The sequence below is a fragment of the Canis aureus genome, chromosome 12 (assembly GCF_053574225.1).
Source record: "Canis aureus isolate CA01 chromosome 12, VMU_Caureus_v.1.0, whole genome shotgun sequence".
Classification (NCBI taxonomy): Eukaryota; Metazoa; Chordata; class Mammalia; order Carnivora; family Canidae; genus Canis; species Canis aureus.
The window spans coordinates 7113246-7129083 of NC_135622.1; the positions used below are offsets into that span (position 1 = coordinate 7113246).

The 15838-nt window shown below is 44.9% G+C and overlaps 1 non-coding gene across 1 annotated transcript; it reads left to right on the top strand.

The window, feature by feature from the left end:
* Nucleotides 1-8304: 8304 nt before the first annotated feature.
* TRNAQ-CUG (transfer RNA glutamine (anticodon CUG)) lies at nt 8305-8376 on the top strand. Its single transcript has one exon. It is a non-coding gene; the product is annotated as a tRNA-Gln (tRNA).
* Nucleotides 8377-15838: the final 7462 nt, after the last annotated feature.

Genomic DNA, 15838 nt, shown 5'->3' on the forward strand with positions numbered 1-15838 from the left:
TTTTTTTAATTTTTATTTATTTATTTATTTATGATAGTCACACAGAGAGAGAGAGAGAGAGAGGCAGAGACACAGGCAGAGGGAGAAGCAGGCTCCATGCACCGGGAGCCCGACGTGGGATTCGATTCCGGGTCTCCGGGATCGCGCCCTGGGCCAAAGGCAGGCGCTAAACCGCTGCGCCACCCAGGGATCCCCATTTTAACAATTTTTATGCATACAGTTCAGTGGTGTTAAGTACATTCACACTGTTGTGCAATCATCATTCCCATCCATCACCAGAACTTTTTTCACTTCACAAAACTAAAACTCTGTTCCCATTACACAACTCTTCGTTTTCCCCTCTCCCCAACTCTTCATTTCCCCCTCCCTCCCCCCTTCCCCGCAACCACCATTCTCTTCTTTGTCTCTATGAATTTCATAAGTACATCACATGAGTGGAATCACACAGTATCTATCCTTTGTGATTGGCTTCTCTCACTTAGCATAATGTCTTCAGTATTCACTCACATTGTAGCATGTATCATAATTTCCTTCCTTTTTAAAGGTGAATAATGTTCCATTGTATGTTTATACCACATTTTGTTTATCCATTCACCCATCAATGGACCCTGGAGTTGCTTCCAACTTTTGACTATTGTGAGTATTGCTACTCTAAACATGAATGTACAAGTATCTATTTGTGTTTTGCTTTCAATTCTTTTGGGTTTATACCCAGAAGTGGAAGTGCTGGACTATACTGTAATTGTTTTTTTAAAGATTTTATTTTTTTATTCATGAGGGACACACAGAGAGAGAGGCAGAGACATAGGCAGAGGGAGAAGCAGGCTCCCTGCAAGGGGCCCGATGTGGGGCTCGATCCCAGGACTCTGGGATCATGACCTGAGCCAAAGGCAGATGCTCAACCACTGAGCCACCCAAGTGCCCCTGTAATTTTTTTTTTTAATTTTTGAGGAGCTTACTATTTTTCATAGTGACTACAGTGGTTTAGATTCCCACCAACAGCACATAAAGGTTCCAGTTTTTCCACATCTTTGCCAATACTTATCATTTTCTGGGAATTTTCTGTTTTGTTTTTTGTTTGGCGGGTTTTAAATTTTTTATAATAGCCAGTCTAATGGGTGTGAAGTGGCATCTCATTGTGGTTTTCATTTATATTTCTCCAATGATTAGTCATGTTGAGCATCTTTTCACGTGTTTATTGACCATATCTTCTTTGGAGAAATGTCTATTCAACTCCTTTATCCATTTTTAAATTGAGTTTTTGTTTCTTACCAAGTTTTAGGAGTTCTCTATATTTTCTGGATATTAATTCCTTATTAGATATATGCTTCCTTCTTTTCTGTGGGTTACCTTTTTACTCTGATGATAGAGTCCTTTTATTCACAAAGTTTTTCATTTTGGCAAAGTCTAATTTATCTATTTTTTTCTTGTGTCACCTGTGCCTTTGGTGTCATATGTGAGAAATCATTGCCAAATTCAATGTCATGAAGCTTTCTGCTGCCATCTTTTGTTCTAATAGTTCTATAGTTTCACATCTTACATTTAGGTCTGTCATCCATTTTGAGTTAACTTTTGTATATGGGGTTAAATAAGGGTCCAACTTCATTCTATTGCAGGTGAATATCCATTTTTTTCTAGAACTATTTGTTGAAAAGATTGTCCTTTCTCCCACTGAATGGTCTTGGCACTTTTACTGAAAATTATTTGACAATATATGTGAGTGTTTTTTCTGAGCTCTTTATCTATTCCACTAGTCTTTATATCTGTCTTTATGCAAGTACCATACTGTTTGATTACCATGACTACTATAGCTTTGTAGTAAGTTTAGATAGCAGAAAACATGAGGAATCTTCCAGCTTTAATTCTTTTTCAAGGTTGTTTTAACTATTTGGGGTTCCTTGAGATTCCATATTTAAGGAGGGTTTTTCTATTTTTGCAAAAAATGTTCTTGGGATTTTGATAGGCACTGCGTTTGATCTATAGATCATTTTGAGGAGTATGGACATCTTAGTAATATTAAGTCTTCCAATCCATGAACATGGGCTGTCTATTTATTAATGTCTTCTTTAATTTCTTCAGCAATGTTTTGTGGTTTTCACTGTACAAACAAGTCTTTCACCTCCTTGGTTAATTCCTAAATATTTTATTCTTTCTGGGGCAAATGGAATTGTTTTCCTCATTTCCTTTTTCAGTTGTTCATTGTTAGGGTATAGAAGCACGAATGATTTTTGTGTATTAATTTTGTATCCTGATACTTGGCTGAATTCACTTTTCCTGACAGAATTTTTGAGTGTGAAATCTTTGGAGTTTTCTATTTAAGATCATAACATCTGTGAACAGAGACAATTTTAATTCTTCCTTTCTAATTCGTGTGTCTTTCGGCTACCTGCATTCTTATTACAAGAGTTCTCTGAGGGATTCTCAACACTCTCCAAAATGCAGAAAAGACGCTTCTTTATAGAAGACCCTTCCTCATACCATCCATTCTTCGGGACAGTCTCCTGTAGTGAACTCTAATGAGAATGGGATTGTCCTTGAAAATTCTCAGTTTCACCTTTTCATTAGCAAAAGATATTCATGTCCTGAACTACATGTCCCTCCTCTATGCCACTGTAATATCCAAAGGTTAGGAAAGCTGCCACATTTTGATAAAACTGTATTGAGTATTTATTTCTTACCAATTTGAAGTCCTCAAAGAGAATGTGACTGGCCTCTTTGCCTCCAGGACCCAGCACGGTGTCAGGAAAATTAATTACTCAATAAATATTCATGATATAATGTATATAAAACCCTTTATAAACCGAAAGTACAGTGTGGGACCCAGGAAATTTAACAAAAATCCCCTACCCCTGGACAAGCAGAGCAGGACTAACTCCATTTTGTGCTACACCGGCCACCTCCTGTATGACCCCCACATGACCTGCTTATTGCTTAAGGCGCTGCCCCACCCTGGTCAAGCGGCTGGGCACACCCTAATCAGAAATCGGCTCATAACAATGTAACCCTGCCTTGTGCCCGCCAAAACTGCTCGCTAATTCTGACCAAAGTAATAGGCCAGCTCAAATGGATACTATAGGGTAAGATGTAATTCAATCGGTCACCTGCGTGTGGACCGACATGACTGTGCAACTATCTGCGTATCCCATGGGCCACTGGCCCCTATAAAGCTGCTACACCTCTTAGTCTCGGGGTCCAAGTCCCTGCTCCGCTGTGTCGGGTATACTTGGACCCAGGCTCGAGCTTGTAAATAAACCCTCGTGTGTTTGCATAAGTCGGCTCCTTGGTGGTTTCTCGGATTCGCAATCTTGGGCACAACATACAGAAAAATATAATTATTACTATTTATTTACATGCAACGGTCCTTTTCTGTAGCCCCTCCTGATCCCATAAAGAAGAACCATTAAGATAAAATTCTCCAGCACTTCTTCAGGCATTTCATTCCTGCCAATTCAACAGTTATTTGGTGGGCATCCACTGTGAGGAGAGTTCAAAGGTCACATTCTGAGGTGTGCAGCAGAGTCTTACAGTTATATCCTCCTCTCGTCGGAGTTGATTATTCCCAACAGTTTAGATGAACCCCGGGTCCACCTGTGGTTCTCCTTGGTTCTCCTACATAAGTGCAGTGTAGGGTGAATTACTCTTCCAGTCCTCATCGATCTGCCCAGACTGGTCCTTAAGGTGTTCGATGTTGTTGTAGGCATTCCTTAGTTTCTCCTCAAGCTTTCTGATCCTAGCCTGAAGACTGTCCTCATTCCTACCCACTTAGGCTATCAAGACACCACCATCAGCTCATCTTTCTGCATGCTGTTCTCATTCTCTAAACCTACAGATACTCTTTCTTCTAACTAATCTCTCAGCTATATGTTCTTAGGACACAGGCTAAGTATAGCATTTATTCAGCAAACACATACACCAGGGACTATGTGTCGGTCTTGGTTGCAATTAATGATCCTTTTAACACATACCTCAGTTCATCATAGACACAGAGAATACTGGGGAAGAAAGAACTGTTGAGCACATAAGATGAGGCCAAAGGAAGGCCTGACTGATGAAGCCAGCAAAAATACAGCAAGCCACTTCTGGATTTAGTTTATTTCTTACATACGCAGTGAAAGAAAGAATAGCCAAATGTGCCAGCTTCCTGGCCACTATCTTATACACCAAAACAAAAGGGACTGGTATCTACCGTTGAGCTGCAGAATACCCATTGCTAAGGAGTGAGTCAGTTCTGGATTGCAGCTAAATGGTTTTATTGTCTCAGCTGTACCTTGAGGGGGGTAGGCAAAAAGCATCATATCTCACCAAAACTTGGTAGGTATTGATAGCCTATCTCATGAGAGCCTATCAGGGAAAATAGGGAGGTGAGTGGAATCTTTAGGGCAACTTTTCACAAGTGTCCCATCGTCTCATGTTGTAGCAGATGAAAAGAAATTCTATCAAGACTTAGATTAGCTGCAATTCAAGCCTCTGCCTGTGTGGCTGTGTACATACAAGGTCTCCAGGGTACTATGTGGGGCTGTTCCTCTATAAGAAACTTGGAAAACTAGAAAAATTAAAATTAACTTTATAGATTAAAAAACTGACACTTGCAAACTTGCTAGAGCTCCCACAGCTTGGTGGCAGAGCTACCTTTATAAACCCACGAGCTTCAAGACTCACAGGTTAACGAAGGCAAAAGAAACAAAAGCAAAACTGAACTATTGGGACTTCATCAAGATAAGAAGCTTTTGGGGATCCCTGGGTGGCGCAGTGGTTTAGCGCCTGCCTTTGGCCCAGGGCGCGATCCTGGAGACCCGGGATCGAATCCCACGTCAGGCTCCCGGTGCAAGGAGCCTGCTTCTCCCTCTGCCTGTGTCTCTGCCTCTCTCTCTCTCTCTGTGACTATAATAAATAAATAAAAATTAAAAAAAAATTAAAAAAAAAAAAAAGATAAGAAGCTTTTGCACAGCAAAGGATACAGTCAACAAAACTAAAAGACAACCTACAGAATGGGAGAAGATATTTGCAAATGACCTATCAGATAAAGGGCTAGTTTCCAAGATCTATAAAGAACTTATTAAACTCAACAGCAAAGAAACAAACAATCCAATCATGAAATGGGCAAAAGACATGAAGAGAAATCTCAGAGAGGAAGACATAGACATGGCCAACAAGCACATGAGAAAATGCTCTGCATCACTTGCCATCAGGGAAATACAAATCAAAACCACAATGAGATACCACCTCACACCAGTGAGAATGGGGCAAATTAACAAGGCAGGAAACCACAAATGTTGGAGAGGATTCGGAGAAAAGGGAACCCTCTTACACTGTTGGTGGGAATGTACTGGTGCAGCCACTCTGGAAAACTGTGTGGAGGTTCCTCAAAGAGTTAAAAATAGACCTGCCCTACGACCCAGCAATTGCACTGTTGGGGATTTACCCCAAAGATTCAGATGCAATGAAACGCCGGGACACCTGCACCCCGATGTTTCTAGCAGCAATGTCCACAATAGCCAAACTGTGGAAGGAGCCTCGGTGTCCATCGAAAGATGAATGGATAAAGAAGATGTGGTTTATGTACACAATGGAATATTACTCAGCCATTGGAAACGACAAATACCCACCATTTGCTTCGACGTGGATGGAACTGGAGGGTATTATGCTGAGTGAAGTAAGTCAATTGGAGAAGGACAAACATTACATGGTCTCATTCATTTGGGGAATATAAATATAAGTGAAAGGGAATAGAAGGGAAGGGAGAAGAAATGGGTAGGAAATATCAGAAAGGGAGACAGAACATGAAGACTCCTAACTCTGGGAAACGAACTAGGGGTGGTGGAAGGGGAGGAGGGCGGGGGGGTGGGGGTGACTGGGTGACGGGCACTGAGGGGGGCACTTGATGGGATGAGCACTGGGTGTTATTCTGTATGTTGGCAAATTGAACACCAATAAAAAATTTATTATTAAAAAAAAAGACTAAAAAAAAATAAAAATAAAAATAAAAAAAAAAATAAAAATAAAAAAAAAGACTCACAGGTTAGTGCTCTCATGCCATACATATGACCTCGTATTAAAATGTCAGGGGTCTGTGGAATAAACAATGTTTTCTCACTTTTAAGACACATAAATCAGAAAATTCTTGCCCAGGAAAAATATATTCTCATGGACTGTATAGATTCACTTTTTATGCTCAGTCAGCTTTCAATCCTTAACTGATGAAACTGGACCAAGGAACACAAAAGTAATAATTAACATTCATCATAATTACAATGTTTTTAGTAATTATATAATATCTGGCTTGTGGAAGATAATCTTCATGTGAGTAGGATCTGTCTTGTCCTTCCACTATACAAGTCCCCACCACATAGACAATAAATATTTGTGGAATAAGTAAAGTCATTATAAACAACTAATATGTTATTCTATAACATATCGACATCTATAATATGTCATCTATAACAACTATAGATGTTATTCTATAAAGTACAGCATTCCCTCCATCTCTTCTGTAAGTATACTATGGATAATACTACATGTATCCTTTCTTATTCAATGTCATAATATATTATAATCCTTATTCTTTTTGATCTTCCAATAGCTTTCAGTTTGACCAGGGGAACTCTTCAAATCTTCAAGCTGGCTTCTGCGACCTTTTGAGTCGTCTCTTACTAATCGTTGAGCACAAGATGTTCCGGGCTCACCTTGTAGCTCTACTCTCCCAACCTCAAACCAGGCACTTATACAATGCTTATTAGTGTCTTTTAGTGGAAAATGGTATTTAGAAACTGAGTACAAAGAAAATTTACAAGGGGGGAAGGTAGTTTTGAGGGCCATTTCCAGGAGAGTAAGAGGTTGGGGATAGATCCCCAAATAACCCACCTGTAGGAAACTGCTGCTCAGTCCAACAGCCAACCTCCTTCCTCTGCCCCAACTGGCTAGAGTGAAGATCCAGCTTTATCCCCTAGGATCTTCTCAGAACCCTGCCGCCCTCTCAGACTTCTTTCCCCAAAGAGGCTCTCTTTCCCCCCTCCCCAATTAAATTGCCTCCGCACTGGCATCTGAAGCATCTTTCTTTCATTTTTTATTTTCGTCCTTTTTTCTTCTTCTTAAACCTAAGGAACATAACGATATGGTCTCTTGGTAAGTTACACGATATAAGAATGCGGGGGGGGGGGGGGATGGGGGGGCGGTGTTGGGGCTATTCCTCACCTCCACACTAATTTCCATAAGAGTAACTAACCACTGTTAACGGGATCTAAACCACAGCTCTGGCCCTTTGACAATTCCCCACTGAATCTGACTAGCATGCTTCGCCCAGTCTTCCCTCCTTTCTCACTCCGAGTCTAAGATCTCCCTGCCCCTCTCCACTCGCCGCTCCAGAGTTAGTAGGAATGTCCGGGTGCTCATGAGTTGTGAAAACATGAGAGCAGGCGAGCTTTGGCCATCTCTGTGCTACTGGAAATTTAAAAAGCAGAGCGCTGGCTGCAGAAGGCTGAGGGTTCTATGACTCAGTCTTCTGCCTGGCCATGTTCACATGTGGGGGACTATCCCGTCTGAATCTCAAAGCCCTATCTAAGAGGCGTTCTCAACCCGCGCTGGTACCCAGGAGACAGGAGCACACCCTCTTTTCTTTGCCATGCACCTAGTTTAGTCGCTGGTCTGACTTTTAATTTCAAGGTCCTGAGTACAGCGCAGCGCTCTGTGGATTTTCTGGCACCTCTGGCCCAGGCAGTTCTGCTCTGCGCGGAGCTGCGAGCGCTGTGCGGCTCCGCGACGCTGGGGCGAGACCGGGCGCATCGCATCCCCCGGCAGGGACAGTAGAGAACGGGGCTCCAGGCTCAGCTTGGTGGGATTCGACCAGCCGGCCTTAAGCCGCGCGGAGCCTCAGGGCTTTACTTTGGGACGGTCCTGAGCTCCGGGCTGGTCCTGAGCCGACCGAAGGCCCGCGCAGCTAGAGAAAAATCTGAGGATTCCCCCGAGCTCCCAGGGCGGTGGGAAGAGAAGGGAAGGAAGACTTCTTTTATTCTGGCAGGAACTTTACCTCCGGGCAGGAGTCCGGGCCTCCAGGCAGAGCAGGTGCACCCGGGGGGCGCGCCCCCAAAGCCCGTCCCTGTCGTTCTCCCGCAAGCGGACTCGATCTGGCTCCCCGGGACGCGAGCCCGGGAGCGGCAGGGAGGAGGTGAGCCCCGGCGGGCCGTGGCGGACGAGGAGCCGAGCGCGAGGTGAGCAGACGCCGGCAGGAGGCGCGTCGCCGGCGCGCGGGGCGGAGGCGGAGGCGGGCGCTGTGCACAGCTCGGAGAGCCGAGGAGGCCCGCCCCCGGCGGTTCCATGGTGTAATGGTGAGCACTCTGGACTCTGAATCCAGCGATCCGAGTTCAAGTCTCGGTGGAACCTTCGCGGGGGGCCGGGCCGCGGCGCCCCCTTTTTATCCTCCTCTCCAACACCCAGCGAGTGGCACGTGCCCTCTCGGTCCCGGGAAGGGACCGTCCGGGGGACCCCGCGCCGCCCGGGTGGGCGCCCCTCCCTCGCGGCCGCGGCCCCGCGCTCTGCCTCCTCCTCCTCCTCCTCCTCGAAGCCGGGGACCCCGCAGGCTGCTTCTCAGAGCGGCGCCCCTCCGCTCCCCGCCCCCGGACCCTGCGGCCACAGCGGGGACGCCGGGCCGTGCGGCCCCTGGCGGGGTCACCCTGGGGCCTGGGCGGGGGGATGGGGCGGGGGAGGCGGGGGCTGCTGGCGTCAAACCGCGCCCGGCGACCCGCTCCCGCCGCGTCCCGGGACTGCACGCGTCGGCTGCGCGGGTAGAAAACAGCGCGAAGGCGGCGCAGCGTGTCCCGCCGCCGTGGCCGGTGCTGAGATGAGGTTTCGGGTCCCGGGATCGAGCAGAAGGTTGGGTGCATTTCATCTTCTTTTCCTCGGACCCTGTCCCGCCAGCTCGCAGAAGCAGCTCGAGTCTCAGGCCAGGAGGGGCCGCGGTCGTCCGGGACCGTGTCCTTGGGCGTGGGGCGTCTCCGTGAACCCTAAGCTTGGCGGGGAAGGGAGATGCTGGCGGGGACTCCGCCCCCTGACCCGCGGCCGCGGGCGGAACCCCTCCAGCTCCGAGTCCCGCCCGCGGGGCGCCCCCTCGCTCCACCGAGAAGACGCCTCGGCCCGGGATGCGGTGGAAACACGCTCGTTCTCTTCTGCTCCGTAGAAGCTCCGGTCACACGTCACGAAGGGCCTCATAGCTAGTGACAATGTTCACCGCCAAATCTGTCTTAGTTTTTTGGAACTTCCACCGGGTTAGAAAGGACTCTAAATACCGCTGTTATTTAAGGGCTCGCTTTGAGGGTCTGAAAGACGGGGCGGGGGGGGGGGGAGGGCCCGAGGGACGGAGGGTAGGAAGGGGAACGCGGAGACGCCCGGAGGGAGACAGGAGGGCGGGAGGAGAAGGCGGGAGCCCGGGGTCACCGCGCCTTGGGTGGCCGCCTCCGGCTCCCTGTGGAGTGCTCCCGGGGGGGGGGGGGGGGACCTTCGGGCCGGGCGTTTGTCCTTGCTCTTTTCGTTAATTGTGGGAGTCGGAGTCCGAGGGTAAATAGACCAGCAAATTATTAAGAACCAAGTTAGGGCTTTGTTGAATTCCTTGGCGCTAAATGGTAAGTAGCCTTTCCCTCTCTTTTCTTCCCTTCCAGGACGACTGCTGGCAGGACAGGCTTGGAGAGGGTGGAGGCACCCAAAACGACGAAGGTTGCCAGGACATGTGGTGGCTGAGCAGACTGAGCCTTTCCAAAGTGTGGGTAGGGGGTCTGGCCAGGAGACTGAGCAAAGTGAATAGTCAGGGTTAATCAACAGGTTTTCTCTGTGGCATGGCAGGCACCTTCTTTACTAGTAAAAGTGATTCTTTTCATGGAACTGCACTTATACATAGATTTTAGTACCCTTATCAGGCCAGCTATAGCCTCACTCCCTACCAAAACCGGACTCCAGACTTTTCTTCAAGGAGGAAAAGCCCTTTCCTGTATTTTTCCACCTGAATTGTTTTAGTTCAAGGCCAGTGTCTGCCTGGTGACAAAGACACTCACTAGTCTCCTCAGGTTAGGAAGGGCAGATCCTCATCAGCATCCAGCCCCTCTGCAGTCCCACATGTGTGTGCATAGCTTCAGCCCATTTAAGCATATCCAAGGCCTACATCTCTCAAAAATCCTTTCCCTTCACCTTGGATCCATACTCTACTACGTATATGCATTGCAGAGCAATATAGCTTTCTTGTCCTTCTTGTTGCCTACTCAACACCCCAGCATTTTTCTTCTTTTGTTCTTGGAATTATTGCTTCTTCCTTGAATAATGTCTTCCTTGTACTGTTCATGAAGGTGCTCTGCCCTGCCCTCATTGGCTCAAGGTGAGGGCATGACCCACGCTGAACCAATCATATCCAGTACTTCCCTGGAATATGAAAGTAGAGGGGAGGTGATCAGACAGGAAATAAACCTCAAATTTATCCACTTGAGAAAAAAAAGTCCCTGAAAACATTGGGGTTTTTGTTCCTGCAATCTGTATCCTATGTGGCCCAATTCTGATTATAAAGCTTACATAATTAAAATAATATAATAATTGATCTATCAAATTATGATACAAATGTACTGGAGGATAAAGCAAGAGGAAGCATGTTTGGGTGTGGGGGTGATGATGAAGTATGTGAAAGAGAGACAATGTTTACAATTTGAAAGTCAAGGAATAGTAAGGGGGGTTTGCTGTTTTTCTAAATAAACTTATGAGTATATGTAACTTTGACAAAAATGTGTTCCTAATACAAAATAATTCCTTTGCCATATACGTACATATGTGTAAATTTAAAATTTATTGTTTGTATCCCAAATATAGATTTTTATGTAGTCATAATATTGGCTCTTTTCATGGAAGAATTCTGGGTTTGGTGTCTTGCACAGAACGTTTTCCCACTGTAGGTCTATAAAAATGTTAGCACAAAAAGGTTTAAACGAACTGGTAGGTAAGTACTATCCAGTTTTGGCAAAACACTGGAGAAAAGAATATTCATAAAATGTGGGGAATATGACCTACTACATTTTCTTTTCAGGGCAATTAGGCAGGAATTAGCAAAATTTGATCTAACAATTCCCTTTTCAGGATTCTGGAAAGAAGAAGAAGAATGATGACAGATATTTGTAAAAAGGTGTTCCCTGCAGTAGTATTTGTGATAACAAAATAGGAGCCAATTGCATGACCATCAATTAGAGTCTGAATAGTGACTCATTCATATCAAGAAGGGTCCTTTCTTTTTTAAATTTTATTTATTTATTCATGAGAGACAGAGACAGAGATTGAGAGAGAGAGAGAGAGAGAGAGAGAGAGAAAGGCAGAGGCACAGGCAGAGGGAGAAGCAGGCTCCATGCAGGGAGCCCCGAAGTGGGACTCAAGTGGGACTCTGACGTGGGACTCAATCCTGAGTCTCCAGGATCAGGCCCTGGGCTGAAGGCAGCACTAAACTGCTGAGCCAACAGGCTGCCCTCAAGAAGGATCTTAACTAAAAAGAACAAAGCAGGTAATGAAAATGCTGATGGCAATGACACTGGTAAGAGCTAATGTGTATTAAACATTTGTTATGTGAGAGTCATTGGCTATGTGTTTCCCTACACATCTCATTTAAACTTTGGATAAGCCAAGTACTCCATGTGGCTCATTATACGTGTAAAAATGGAGGCACAGAAAACTCAATTAACTTTTTTGGACTGAATACGTTTCCTGCTCAGAGCCTGTGCCTTCACCATGGATATGCCTTTCAAGGTCCCACCTGGTTCTCTTGTTCTCCATTTTAGGGATTTACAATGTTCCAAATACGCTAAACTGAAAGAAACAGCCTCAGAAATAGTAGGGGAAGATGTATGGCAGGTGTGCTCTGAAGCTCCAAAACTTTTTCTCCAAAGGGGCACTCTTTTTTTTAGTGGTGCCTGGGAATTAGATGCACACATAAGCCTGGTATCCTAAGGAGAAACAGGAGGGCTTTGAAAGCCAGTTTCTCCAGAAACACAAGCATCCCTGGATGGGCTCAAACCATCAAACTTTCTGTTAGCCAAAGGTACTAACAGATTGAGCCACTGAGACATTTGGCAAGGTCAGCTGTAGGCTGTTGGTCATTTGTATTATATACATAATTGGCTCACGCTCCTGGTCAAAATCTTATGATTTCTAGTTATAAGAGAAATCAATACTGGGGATATAACGCACAACATGACGGCTATAGTTAATCCTGCTGTATAGTATATTTGAAAGTTGTTAAATAGTTAAGAGTTTTTATCAAAAGGAAAAAATACCTTCCAAAAATTTTGTATCTGAATGAGATGATGGATATTTACCAACGTTGTGGTAATCATCTCACAATATGTAAGTCAGGTCATGAGGCTGTATATCTTAAACTTATAAAGTGGTGTATGCATCTCATTTCCATCTCATTAAAACTGGGCGAGGGGAGTATATTGTACATAATCATTTCACTGCACAGAAGTACAGAGAAGGGTTCTCTGTGTGCAAGCAACACTTCTGTTTTGCCTAACCTCCCTCCCTGCTCCAGAAGCCTAAGGGCACGGAAGGCTCTGAGTCCAAGAGTCGTGTGGTTACCCAAATTTGGGTGCTGACCAAAAGAGAGGAGAACTCCTAGGATCGAATCAGGCTCCAGGGTGACAACTGCAGCCTCTCGTTCTGAAGTCATCCATTTTCCAGTTCGTTGCTCCACTTCACCTGTCCTGCGCCTCACGAGTCCCCCTAAATCCCTGGGTGGGCAGAGCGGGCGTGCGCGCAAGTGCGAGGAGAAGGAGAGTCGGTTCTGCCTCCATCGCACTCCCCACCCTCCCATCCCCCGCCCCGCCTGAATTCCTCTAGTCGTGAACTCCACTGGGGCAGGGACCTTGGGTTTGCTCACGATGCACCCCCTCTCTTACAGAATTGCCTGACACTTAGTAGGCGCCTGCTCGGTGGAGGAGTCCGTTCAGCTGCAAGGGCCTGGAGGGGACAGGAAGGGCACCAAGAAATTCACTTGGACTATGAATTTTAGTTCTGGAGAATGCCCTGAATGGGAAGACGTGAAAGCCCGCCATTCTTTAAAATCTTTATCCTGGAAGCTGATTGAGAACCAGCTCAATGTCCCAGTCGTGGAAACATCTAGAGGACACCACCTAGAACGTCAATGAGCTCCCCTCCAGGACAGTGTGGTGGCCTCAGTCTAGGGATGGGATTGGCACAGGGAGAAAGATGAGGAGGAGAGGTAAAGAGAAGGAGGTAGGTGAGAGTGAGAGCAGTCTGGAGGATGAGAAGAAAAGGGCAAAGGAATGAAAAGAAAGTCGAGAGACACCAACACTAGCCACGGAAAGAAAAACCAATTTAAAAAGTTGAGGTTATTTGGATGAGTTAATTGCTCTCAACCACAGCACAGCAGGTTGTCCTTGGCCAACAGTGATGGTACAGTGGTTAGTACTCTGCGTTGCGACCCTAGTAACCTTGGCTTGAATCCGAGTTATGACATCATCTAACTCACTGTTATCTAACTCATTGTTTTCCTCGTTAAACAACCCCCATTAAAGCCGCTATGATATGATGAAACTTCCCGCTATGAAACTGGAGACTGCAAACAATTGAATTAAACTTTCAAGGTCCCACCTGGTGGAACTCCAGCCTCAGCTCACAAGGAGCAGAGACCTGCCTCGTTTGGAGGAAAGGCCAACAGTCACCCAGAGGCTAGGTCTGCAGCACCCCCCAGTCCTAACCCTCGCCCCCCCCCCCCACTCCTGAGAGGCCAGGCAAAGGCAGCAAAAGGGCTTGACCCCCGTGCACCGGAACAACTCTTTTTACTTTATAGGAAAGATTGAAGAAAAGCACCCAGCATTGGCTTGGAAAGCAAATTCTTTGCTACTACTAGTTAGAAGACAAAATACCCCCCCCCAAAAAAAATAGAAGACAAAATCCCAGCTGTTCATCATCTAGTTTGTTCAGTCCGTAGTGTATGACTTCCCCCTGATGTCCTAATTATCATACTGAAATGGACTTTTTCTTTTGGTACAAATTCTCCATAAATTTTAACATATATGTAGATTTGCAGAGTCATCACCATAATTAGAATACATAACAGTTTCATCTCACCAAAAATCTCCATGCTATTTTGTTACTGTCACAACTCCCCACAAACATAGCCCCTTGCAAACTAATCTGTTGATCGCTATAGTTCTATCTTTTTGAGACGGTCCTAAGAATGGAAGCATATAGTATATGGCCTTTTCAGACTGGCTTCTCTTATACAGCATGGAGACTCTGAGATTCTTTTAAGTTGTGTATATCAACAATTTCTTTTCATTGTGGAATATTCTATCCAGTGGGTATACCACTGTTTTGTCTATCAATTAACACTTTGAAGGATATGTGATGATTGTAGCTTTGGCTTTTTACAAATAAAGTTTTTATGAGCATTCCTGCAGAGATTTTTGTGTGAACTCAAGTTTTTGTTTCTTTAAGGCAGATTTCCTAGCAATCCAAGTTTGCTAAATTGTATAGTACCTGCATGCTTAACTTTATGAGAAACTGCCAAATCTTCTCTAGGGTGGCTATACCATTTTATATTCTCATCAGCAGTGTTATGAGAATTCTAGTTACTCCTTATCCCAGAGACTTGGTACTGTCATTTTAGTAGATGTGTAATGATATTTCACTATGGCTTCAATTTGCATTTCCCTAATATCTAATGATGTTCATGTACTTATATCCTTTAAGGAAGTCTGTTCATGTCTTTTGCCTAATTTTTCCATTTTTATTTCCTTATTGTTAATTTTAAGATGTGTTCATATATCCTTGTCACCAGCCTTTGTTACATTTGTGATTTATTAATTTTTTTCTCTCAATCTAAAACTTTTCTTCTCTTAGCTGTTTTTTTTTTTTTTTTAAGATTTTATTTATTTATTCATGAGAGACACAGAGAGAGGCAGAGACACAGGCAGAGGGAGAAGCAGGCTCCATGCGGGGAGCCCAACGTGGGACTCTATTCGGGGTCTCCAGGATCAGGCCCTGGGCTGAAGGCGGCGCTAAACCGCTGAGCCACCCGGGCTGCCCTCTTAGCTGTTTTTTTTTTTTTTAAACTTTTTAATTCCAATGATGTACAATTTATTTTTTTCTTTTTCTGGCTAGAACTTTTGGTGACATACTTAAGAACACTGCCTAACCCCACATTATGAAGATTTTCTCCTATAAATTTTCTAGTTTTACATTTTACATTTAGTCTGTGCTCCATTTTGAGTTAGTTTTTGTATAAACTGTATGGTTTAGGTGGAATTTTTCTTCACATGTATGTCCAATTATTCGAACAGCTTATTGAAAAGAAAAAAAAAAGACTTTCTCCACTGAATTGCTTTTACACCTTTGTCAATAATCAATAGGACATGTTTCCCTAGTCCTATTTCAGGACCCTCTGTTCTGTTTCATTGGTCTGTGTGTCTATCCCTTCGCTAATCCGCAATACCTTGCTAACTGAAGCTTTCTAGTAAGTCTTAAAGTTGGGTAGTGTTATTCCTTTAACTTTATGCTACACAAGTATATTTAGTTCTTTTTAGGTCTCTAGCTCTCTGCCATTGCAGACAAACAAAACGAGACTCTGTTTATATCTACAGAAACTTTAAAACTACAAAGATTCTGTGAATAGAAGGAAAAGATCATGGTCTTCTTTTCCTATGGTGTCTTCTTGGGTAGATCCAGGCAGGACGAAGGGGGAGCATCGCCGGCGGCCGCGGGTCAGGGGGCGGGAGTCCCCCGCCAGCATCTCCCTTCCCCGCCAAGCTTAGGGTTCACGGAGACGCCCCACGCCCAAGGACACGGTCCCGGACGACCGCGG